The sequence below is a fragment of the Lathyrus oleraceus genome, chromosome 5, assembly GCF_024323335.1.
Source record: "Lathyrus oleraceus cultivar Zhongwan6 chromosome 5, CAAS_Psat_ZW6_1.0, whole genome shotgun sequence".
Classification (NCBI taxonomy): domain Eukaryota; kingdom Viridiplantae; phylum Streptophyta; class Magnoliopsida; order Fabales; family Fabaceae; genus Lathyrus; species Lathyrus oleraceus.
Genome location: NC_066583.1, coordinates 180,168,782 through 180,180,068, shown reverse-complemented (window position 1 = coordinate 180,180,068; position 11,287 = coordinate 180,168,782). Strand labels below are relative to the sequence as shown.

The 11,287-nt window shown below is 32.6% G+C and overlaps 1 non-coding gene across 1 annotated transcript; it reads right to left on the bottom strand.

The window, feature by feature from the left end:
* Nucleotides 1-10,139: 10,139 nt before the first annotated feature.
* Nucleotides 10,140-10,211, bottom strand: TRNAW-CCA (transfer RNA tryptophan (anticodon CCA)). The gene has a single exon. It is a non-coding gene; the product is annotated as a tRNA-Trp (tRNA).
* Between the last annotated feature and the right edge of the window lie 1,076 nt (nucleotides 10,212-11,287).

The window sequence follows — 11,287 nt, the reverse complement described above, 5'->3', positions numbered from 1 at the left end:
CGCAGTACTTGGCCAACGACACGCAAACTTTTCCATGCAATTTACTATGCAAGCAAAGTTTTAAATGAAAATCAAGTTAACTACACCACCACTGAAAAATAATTGTTAGCAGTATTATTTGCTTTGGAAAAAAATTTCTCATCTTTAATAGGTCCAAAGGTTAATATTTATATAGATCATGCATCTTTGAGGTATCTATTTAATAAATGTGACTCAAAACCAAGATTACTATGATGGGTGCTTATGTTGCAAGAATTTGATTTGGAAACTAAAGATAAGAAAGAGGTAGAAAATGTTGTGGTAGATCTCCTTTCCAAGTTAGAGAATGTGGAAGTGACCAAAAATGAGCAAAGTATTACAGAGACATTCCCTGACGAGCAGCTAATGGCAATCAATGAAAGACCTTGGTTTGTGGACATGTCAAATTATAAGGCAACAAATGTGATACCTGAAAAATACACTTGGAAGAAAAGGAAACACTTCTATAAAGAAGAAAATATTTATTTGTGGAATGACCCATACTTGTTTAAAAGAAGCCTTGATGGTTTACTTCGCAAGTGTGTTGCAGGTAAAGAAACATACAACATTATGTGGCATTGTCATAGCTCGACATATAGAGGACACCATATTGGCGAGAGAACTGCATCAAAAATACTACATAGTGGGTTTTGGTGGCCTACTATATTTAATTATTATGAGTTATATGTGTTTACATGCCCCAAATGCAACATAACTGGTAACATCTCAAAATGAGACACGCTGCCTTTGAATATTATGCTTGAGGTAAAACTATTTGATTGTTAGGGAATCGATTTCATGAGTAAATTTACCCAATCAAATTTGTATATTTATATTCTTGTCTATGTTGATTATGTTATCAAATGGGTTATGGAAATTGCTTGCAGTGCTAATGATGCCCGAACTATCACAAACTTTTTGAAAAATAATATTTTTTCCAGGTTCTGTGTTCCTATAGTACTAATCAGTAATGAAGGGAAACATTTCTGCAACATGTATTTGGAAAGATTGCTAGAAAAATATAATGTCAAACATACATTATCAATTCCATATCACCCTCAGACCTGTGGCCAAGTCGAAGTATCAAACAGTTAATTGAAACAAATTCTAGAGAAATCAGTGGTAACATCACATAAAGATTGGTCAAAAAATTGGATGACACTCTATAGGCATATAGAACAGCCTTCCAAATACATTTAGGTTTCTCTCCGTATCAACTTGTTTACAATAAAACATCTCATTTCCCCGTAGAACATGAGCATAAAGCTTATTGGGCGGTAAAATTCCTAAATTTTGATGAAAAGCTAGTTGGGAGGAAGAGGTTACTGAAATTGGATGAATTGGAGGAGATGAGATTATCTGTGTATGAGAATGCGTTAATTTACAAGGAAAAGACCAAATGATATCATGACAAAAAGTTGGTCAGCCGAAATTTTCAAGTCGGACAAAAAGTCTTACTGTTCAATTCAAGATTGTGATTGTTTCCAAAAAAATTGAAATCCAAGTGGTCAGGACCGTTTGTTCTCACAGAAGTTTGCCAAAGTGGCGCCATTGAAATTCAAGATCCTATGAAATGAGGAGATTTAAAGTAAATGGGCAAAGGTTAAAGTATTATTATGGAGGGTAGATTCTAAATAAAAAAGTTTCCCTAATACTGTCGAACCTCTAAATCCAGTCGTCAAGCTAATGACATAAAATGAGTGCTTCATGAGAGGCAACCCATCTGTTATAACTAGTTTTTGTGTGTGTAGAACTTTCTTTATGCTAGTAGTGAAGTTCAATAAGAAGAATTAGCCACTTGAGCATTCATTTCAATCATAATCTATGTTTGTCTTTAAGGAACAAGTTTGTAGCTGTTGTTTTTTTCAGATTTACAAAATTTGCAATCGTATCATTGAACAAATGAACCAAAAGTACCATATGAGGAAACTTGATCATCGAAAAAGCGACTTACAACTTGAAGGAAAAGGATGAAAAAGGAATCAAGGGACTTGTACTCAACATTCATATACCTTAACTAGTTAGGTTTGAGTCAAATGTACTCCATTATTTACTATTCCTTTTATTGAGTGTATCCATGCATTATTGTTTTATCAAGTTTGAACTATTTCCGATTAAATTTATCTGGTATGATTGACACACACAGAGACAATTGTTTGCTTTGAACTATGAGCCTTTTAATCATGCTGTAGTAATAGGATACATCCATTGCTAACCACTTTGAGCTTGACATTTTTTTCGGTGTAGCATTAATTCTTAGCCATATGACTTGAATTTTTTTATCTTTCCACCTTCTATTTGGAGTTAGGTATAAATTTTTAAGTTCTTAAGTTGTATGAAAAATAATATGTTTGGGGTTGCTCTTGGAAGTGAGCAAAGTTTAAAGTTTTGGGTTGGGGTACTAGAGAAAAGTGGTCACAAATTCAAAATTTTGAGAAAATAAGAAGTTGGAAAAAGGAACTTCTTCAAAAAAAAAAAAGATAAAAATAATGAAAAATTCATATTAAGGATCATAGTAGCAATATCTCTAGTACCCGAAATAAGAAGCAGAGTGGTATGATAAAAGAAGGAGAACTAGGCACCTAACTCCAAAGGTTTAAACCTACTTTCCCAAAAATATCCTACTCGAACATAAGGCAAGATACAACCGAAAAAGCCCTCAAATGTGTGTGTTTTGATTTCTTTGACGAATTGTATTAGAAGATGATAAAACTCTGTATAAAATATTTTGCATGATAATTTAAGAGGCTACCCTATCAATTGAGTGAGTCAAGGTGAGATGAGAGACAACTTGAGTACTTGTCAAAGATTGAAGATGTTTTATGAATTTTCTGGATTGAAGTTGGAAGCTAGAATGATGGTCAGGTAAAGAAAATATATCGTGATGTTCAATTATTATTGTGCAACTTGTTTTCTGTTTGAAATTGGGAGTGCATGCAAGTTACTTGAGGACAAGCAACAATTCAAGTTTGGGGTTGTAATGACACTCTCTCATTGCATATTTTCGGTCGAAGAAGCGGATCAAAACAAGTTAAAGAGGAGCAAAAATAAGGAATAAAGGGCAAAGAAAGATGCAAAAATGACTAAGTATGAAGAAATAAGGATTTAGTGAAAAACAGGTGGGAAAAGGAGAAAATACATGCAACTACTGGAATAATCACGCGCGTGATAGAAAAGCAAAGTCAGCATCACGCGTGATGCAAGTTATAATGCATACGATAGTACTTTTTCTGGGATTTTTCTGAGTGTTTCTGATCCATTCTTATTGCTTAAAAGAGGAAGTTTGGTATTTTTTCAAGGGGTTTTGCGATTTTACACTACAAGTGACGATTTACAACATCATAAGGCATATTTGGAGCGTATTTGAAGCCAATGGAGGCCAGTTCTTCAAGGGATCTCTTATGAAAACCTCTTATTTGTATTTGGTATTGTAATTTGCATTATGAGTAGGTAATTCTCTCTAGGTTAGGTTTTTTTTGATGAACCTATTTTAATATTGTTGGGACATATGTTTGATTTTCTATTGCATGAACAATTTGAGCTATAATTTTATTCAATTTCACCTTGTTCTTAATGCTTTTCATGTGAGATACTCTTTTAATCTGAATTTGGACATATAGGGAATACTGACCATTAGTCTATGTGTTGGACATAGGGCAATTATTGTGCTTATGTTGGTTGAATAGGGACAGGAGATGTCTAATAGTTGCTTAGGAATTAACATTCCATTGCATTGCCTAATCTTGCTTATGCTGGTGGACTAGGGATAAAAAACTCTGAGTATAAATTAATGAGTTATACACCAACGGATTGAGTATAGCAATTTTGTTAATTAACCTTGGAATTATAGTGACGATCTCATTCATGTAATACATCGAACATCAACAGTAGAGAAATATGTGATTTTATATAAAACCTGACTGATTTCGTACTATTATCAGAACACTTTATTTTATTTTTGCAATCAAAACTCGAAACCATCCCCCAATTAATATTTTATAAACATTGCACATTATTATCTTGTTAAATAGCACTTCATGTGGATTCTATCTTTTTATTACTACGACATTATCGATACACTTGCCAAGAAGTCATCACTAAGAAATGCTGGACTTGGAGAATTTTTAAATACATCCCTATATTGGAATAATAACACAATATTCCAAAAATTCCCCATGAACTAAAAAATATGATTCCAGAAGGAACGTGAAACGTTTCTAAGATTGTGCATAAGCAGAGGTGTCTACGACTTGAACCTTTGTTTAGCAAGTAGGATTCTGATTCAGCAAGAGTGACATAATTCTCTTGAACTCTATCTCAGACATCATATCGACTCACAACCTTTTCTTAAGGTGTATTCTAATAGTCGTGGTTTAATGGCCTTACACGTGTATCTCGATTTAGTGAAGGCTCTAAGAATTCTGTCTCGAAATTCCATAGGAACCGGCTTAATTCCACAATCACATAAGCGAGTCTATCAAGAGTACTCATGTAGTCTAGGTACTCCCTCATACATAGTATATATCTCATAAAGAGATGCTATCATCTCATCCTCTTATTGCTTCAGCATTCATGCTTATCTTATTTATACTAGTATGGCGCTTTCATATTACTCATAACTTGTTATTACCCATTGAACCTATTTTTTGGAATCTCCAATCTATTAGGTCGGGTTACCATCACGAGTAGCTCGCTTTAGGAATCAGTCCTATCTTATTTGATATATTATGAGCTTTCTCTCTAGCTAATCCTTTCATCAAAAGAATATGCTAAATTTTCATCAGTGTGTACATGATCCACTGTAGTAACTCCTTTAGAGATACAGTCTCTAACAATGTTATACTTCCTCCTTATTTAATGTCACTTACCATTATACTAACGATTCAAATTTTTTGCAATAACTGTGGTACTATCGTAGTGGATCAACACAATTGGCTTAGGTTTTTCCCATAAAGGGACAAATAGCAAGCATCTTAACCAACTTGATTCTTCACTAGCAGACGTTAATGCTATCCTTTTAGACTCTATCATGGGCTGAGCCAAGATAGTTTGTTTTTTTATTTCCAAGACACAACTCCTCAAGCTATACTGAATATATAGCCTCTAGTTACTTTGGAATAATCTGATAAGGTATTCCAATATGCATCACTGTATCCTTTAAGTTCAATAGAAAACCTCTGATAATGTAAATTGAAATTCATGGTCCTCTTAAGGTATCACACGATCCTCTCAATGGCTTTTCAACATTCATTGTTTGATCTACTTATAAACCTATACAACAATCCTACGACGTATGCATTGTCGGGTCTAATACAATCAATGGCATACCTATGAGTGCCAATGATACTCTCATACTCAAGTTGTCTAACACTATCAACAATGTTCATAAATAGTTCAACACAGGATTATGTACAAGCATATTTATAGTCCAAATAGTTATATTTCTTTTAGATCTTCTATACATAATGAGATTGATCCAAAGAAATTCCTTTTTCAGATATAGTGATCTTGATACCAAGAATCACACTTTCTTCTCTGAGGTCATTCATACCAAAGTTATTGCTCAACAATGATTTCACATCATTATCGGCCTGAATGTTTGATCCAAATATGAGTATATCATATACATATAGACATATGATAGTGCAAATGTGATCCTCAAATTTGTTGTAAACACATTTGTCACTTTCATTCATTTTGTACCCATTCAATATCCTTAAGTTATCAAAGTTTTCAAGCCATTGATTCATAATTTTTTTAGACCATATAGAGACTTATCTAACTTACAACCCTTATTTTCTTGTCCATGAATCACAAACCCTTCTGATTGGTCCATATAGATTTTTTCTTCTAACCACCATTTAAAAGAGTTATTTTAACATCTATTTGGTGTACTATTAAGTTAGAAATAGTAGTAATTGAAATAAGTACCTGTATGGATGTAATTCTAGTGACTGGAGAAACAATATCAAAGAAATATATATTTTCTCTTTGCCTAAAAACTTTGACTACAAGGCGAGCCTTGTACTTATCAGTTGTTCCATTAGGTTTTAGTTTCTTTTTCAAAACCCATTTTTAACTGATTGGTTTTTAACAAGGAGGCAAGTCTACTAAGTTCTAGATCTTGTTAGATTCCAGAGAATCTATCTCATCATTAATAGCTTCTTGCCACAAATCTGCATCTAATGACGACAAGGCTTCTTGAAGATTTCTTGGATCTTCTTCTATTGTATAAGACACATTAATTGGTCCTATAGTCTTTAAAAATTCTTACTCGTTTACTTTGTGGAAGTTTTGTTTCAACTTTGTCGTTGCTTTCGATGCTTCTTATCACACGAATGTGATTCAATTCAGTGCCCCCATTATTTCTTGATTTGAAAGGAAATTTGTCTTTATAAAATTCAACATCATTTGATTCTATGATCACTTTAGCATTTAGGTCATAACACATATACATCTTACTGTTTGCTACATACCCAATGAATACACATCCATAGGCTCTACAAGCGAGTTTAACTCACTTAGGATTTGGAATTCTGGCATAAGCTAGAAAGCCCCAAGTTCTAAAGTAAGACAAGTATGGTTATCTTTTCTTCAGTATCTCATAAGGAGAAATTTTATTTTTAGACTTGAGAACTCTATTCAAGACATAACAAACAGTCATTAAAATTTCCCCATATAAATGAAGAGAAGCACCATAATTCAACATAATTGCAACAACAAGTTCAGTAAGAGTTATATTTTTTATTTATGTTTTACCAATCATATCAGTAGAGTATGGTGCAGTCTTTTCATGAACAACTCTATGTTGTTTATAAAATTATTAAATAGATCAGAATCATACTTCATCTATCCCTACGAAACCTCTTAATTTTCTTATTAAATTGATTTTTAATTTCATTCACAAAAATATCATTCTTAGTGATGGTGTAAAAATCTATCCCAATAGACTAACTAAACCATGCCTTATTTAGAAGAAAACCAGAAATCAGATTCTTTATAACCTCTGACGTATGCATGACATCCTTTATGATTAAAGTCTTTTCAGAGGTGGACTTTGCTCCACTTCTTCAATGCCGACAACATTAGTGGTGTGGGAAACTCCCAACGACACTTTCATATTTGTGTATGTTTTGAACATTACACAATTATAAGAGACACAATGAGAGGAGCCAATTTCTAACCACAAACCATCAGATTCACCAATCATGTTGATTTCAGTGATCAAAGCAATAAATTTCCCATCAGTGAGGTTAACTTGTGCATTAGGGGCAACAACAGGTTTAAGCCTGATCTTACATTTCTTAATCATATGACATAGTTTTCCACAGGTGGACCAAGAGAAAACATTAGTGTCATTTATTTATGATGGTGGTTATTGTAACACCCTACTTCCCGAATCGACAATTATTAAATAAAACATGTGAAACACATAAATCCTCCAAGTATGACGTTACTCAACAATAACCAACTCATATTTAAACCACATAATTAAAAACCGAATCATTTGATAAGTATCAGAAAAATAGAAAATACTTGGCATAAAAAGCCTCAACAACATTATTAGTTTGAAAAGTGGTTCATCATCAAAAATCAAAAGAAAGATATGCAACATAAAATAAATAACAAAACAATATGTTCCCCTCGTGTTACATATTAGAGCGACTCCAACTATAGACTCGATCAACGGGCCAATAAAGAGGCACAACATCGTCCTCAACCTCAAGCTCATACTCAGGTACCTGATTGTCTATACTCTAGAGGAGTACAAATACAAAAAAAATAAAAAGGGGGTGTGAATACATTCAAATAATAATCGGTGCACAAAATAATTAGAGTAGATTCACATGCTACAAAATAATACACATAGTAAATATGCACCACAATGTCATGTATTCATATTTCACCCAAATCATAATCAATCGCCAATCTTACAAATTACACAAGAGTATTCATCATTACACAAACAACTCATATGCACAACAGTTATGTAACACCGTGCAACATCAAATCAACTCATGCTCGTCACGGTCCCCACTCTGAACCGGACTCACAACTCAATTCTATATGCATGCGGTACCAAATCAACATTTGGTTCTTCATACGAAACGAGTTCCAATCAACTTTGAACTCTGAGCCCTCACTTTGGGCTCCAAGCCCCCACTCCGAGCTTGGGACACATCATTAGTCCCCACTATGAACTAGCGAACATGCCTCTTTTACAATAATGACAATATATGATGCATGGTAAATCATAATGCAGTAATAATAATATAACAATTAATATAACCCCACTCTAACTATAATCAATCACACAATAACAACATGGGAAAGATTACAACCCTACTCCGACTGTAATCATTCATGCATTCACTACGCCGCACATAGTTCTCACTCTGAACCATTCGTCTCATCAATCAGCAATAAGCTTGTACAATAATAACAAAATTATACATACAATACAAAACATATATTCACACATAGAACATACACTCACACATCAATTTTCTCACATGGAACTACCATGAGGTAGCTCTGCGTGTTAGCTCTCTAACACTTCAAACGACACTTCATTTAGACTCACGAAACCAAAGTCACAACATAAATCGTCGGGTAAATAAACATGTTTCAGTTTTAAAAAAAATCAAAAATTGCTCAGCTTCAATCGATTGACATGAGATGTCAATCTATTGACATCAAACTCATTTGCTCTTTGCCTTTCCAAAATTTCGCTTATAGGCTTCATGCAATCGATTAATTCAACACAATAATCGATTTTCATTAACTTTTTTTTTCTAAAAATACATGCATGCAATCGATTGACATGATGTCAATCGATTGTCATAGTTCAATTTTCCAAAATTTAACAACATGCAATTGATTAACATATGGTGTCAATCGATTGACACCATACAAATTCCCAGAAAATATAGTTTTCACAGTATAGTTCATCTTCCTCCTCACCTATTTCTCACACCTTATTCCAACCTTCATTATAGCCTTCAGAACACACAAGTGCACCTTTTATCTTGATCAGACATGTCAATTATTCATTGATTAACACAAATCTATCAATTTCATCATGCATTATTCAATTAAGTTCTTTCCCTAAAATACTCACTTTCACATCAAATTCATCGTTGAATCAATTTGCTTGTGAAAATAAAACATCATAACATCAATAACACAATTTCACAACAATCCATGACATATAGTAGTGAAATCCATTTTGCATCCGACATAAAATATGTTATTTATAGTAGTGTGCTTATGGTAATTACTCTTCCAACTTCAATATACTTCAATTACTAACCTGATTTATATTCAATTAGTAAATTAATGGTTGTATTTTCATAACTTCAAGTGCTTTTACATTTTTTTATTATTGACATAAGATGTATTTTTATTAAAAAAATACAAAATATAAGTTTTTTTTTTAAAAGAAAAAAAACTAAATATTAGTGTCATAGTTTTGATCAAAATGTATATAAATTTTTTTATGATTCGATCTTCGTTGATCTCTAATTTTCTATTGGAATCTGTGGGGATGGGGGAAAATATTTCCCTGTAAAGGAAATTGGGGATGGGACTGGATAAAACATTAGAGACGGGGTCTGAGAAATATTCTCCGCACATTCTCAGCTCAATTGACATCTCTAATACAAATTCGATAAATTTCAAATAAAAAGTACAAATGATACCACTCAAGTCTATATTAGGCACTAACTTATATAAAAATTATATTAAAAGAGAAATGGATATAAATAATAAAATTAGATAATTTTTATAAATATAATAAACTATTTTGAAAAAATAAAATTAAACTATTTTGAAAAAATAAAATTTTGAAAACATTTCTCTCTAAATGGAGAGTTATGGTTTAGGTAACCGAATTATTTAGTCATAACATGATTCAAATTAGTTAGGTCTCCAAGAATATTTTTAGTGTTGTTATTGAAGTGAACAAGTTAAAGTGTTTTGATTCTTTAATTAATCAACTTAAAATGTACCTAGGTTTTTAAACAACGTACAAGTTTTGCACTTGCAAAGGAGAAGTTATTGGAAGTTCAACAATTGTGGGCGGTAGGAGACAAAAATCTGAAAAGATATAACTTAAAATTTGAACCTGACGTGAATCGAACACGCAACCTTCTGATCTGGAGTCAGACGCGCTACCATTGCGCCACAGATCCGTTGTGTTATGCAATCGTCTATGGTAAGTATTATACATAGGTTTATTTAATGGGATATCATGACCTTTATCGCATCGAACGGAGTTCAATTATACTAGTAGTATTTTGTGCTATCTTTTCTGACACGAAAAAAGAGGGAGTAGACTAACTAACAGCAACTAGAAATCCTTTTAGCAAATGATTCTACAATCAAGAAGAAATCTTTTTAGCAAATTAAGTGTTCATTTTCCAAAACTATCACTTGGTTCTGATGTTTTACATATGTGTTTCTTTGAGTAAGACGGACTCTTTCACTAGTCAAATAGTCTAGCTTGACTAATTAAGATGTTTTAATTGAGATAGTCTCATGCGTATAACTTTGTGGGTTTAGTACAAGATCTAAATTTCAAGTTATTTGAAAAGCATCGTATGCTCATTAATTTTAGATCCAAATATGCCTTTTGTAATGTTTGGATTTTGAAAAAAATCTGGACAAATTAATTATACAACAATTATCTTCATAAAAAAACAACTTCATCCAAGTAAAATAATTAGTCTGAATTTTAATCTCCAAACTCACTCCTAAAACAATATTGTTTGTATGTTTTGCTTGTGCGCGTTAAGCATATGGAGAAATTCATATTTTAAAATCTGGACACACCTATAAACAATATTTTACGATTGCCTATGGCTACATTTCAAAACAATGAAGTGGATCGAGATTTCAAAATCTTGACACACCCGTGGACAGTGTTATGAACCTCTTGACAATACTTAGGGAAAAAATTCATATCATTTGACAATGCATTCATTATTCACAAAATAAACCAGACACATAAGTGAGACATTACTAAGATCAATACTTCATAAACTCATTTTGAAATCATACATCAGTCATTCATAAAATACAACTAACCATATAAATTTTCAAATCGGTTACAAAATACAAATAAAATTACACCTAATATTGTGTATATCTAACAACATGTTCCTCTTATGCCTCCTATACTGCAATGCATGACATGCCTTTGCTATGTTTGCCTCTAGAGTGACCATCTCAAGAATACCTTCTTGAAAATCTCCTCTAAATATGACCT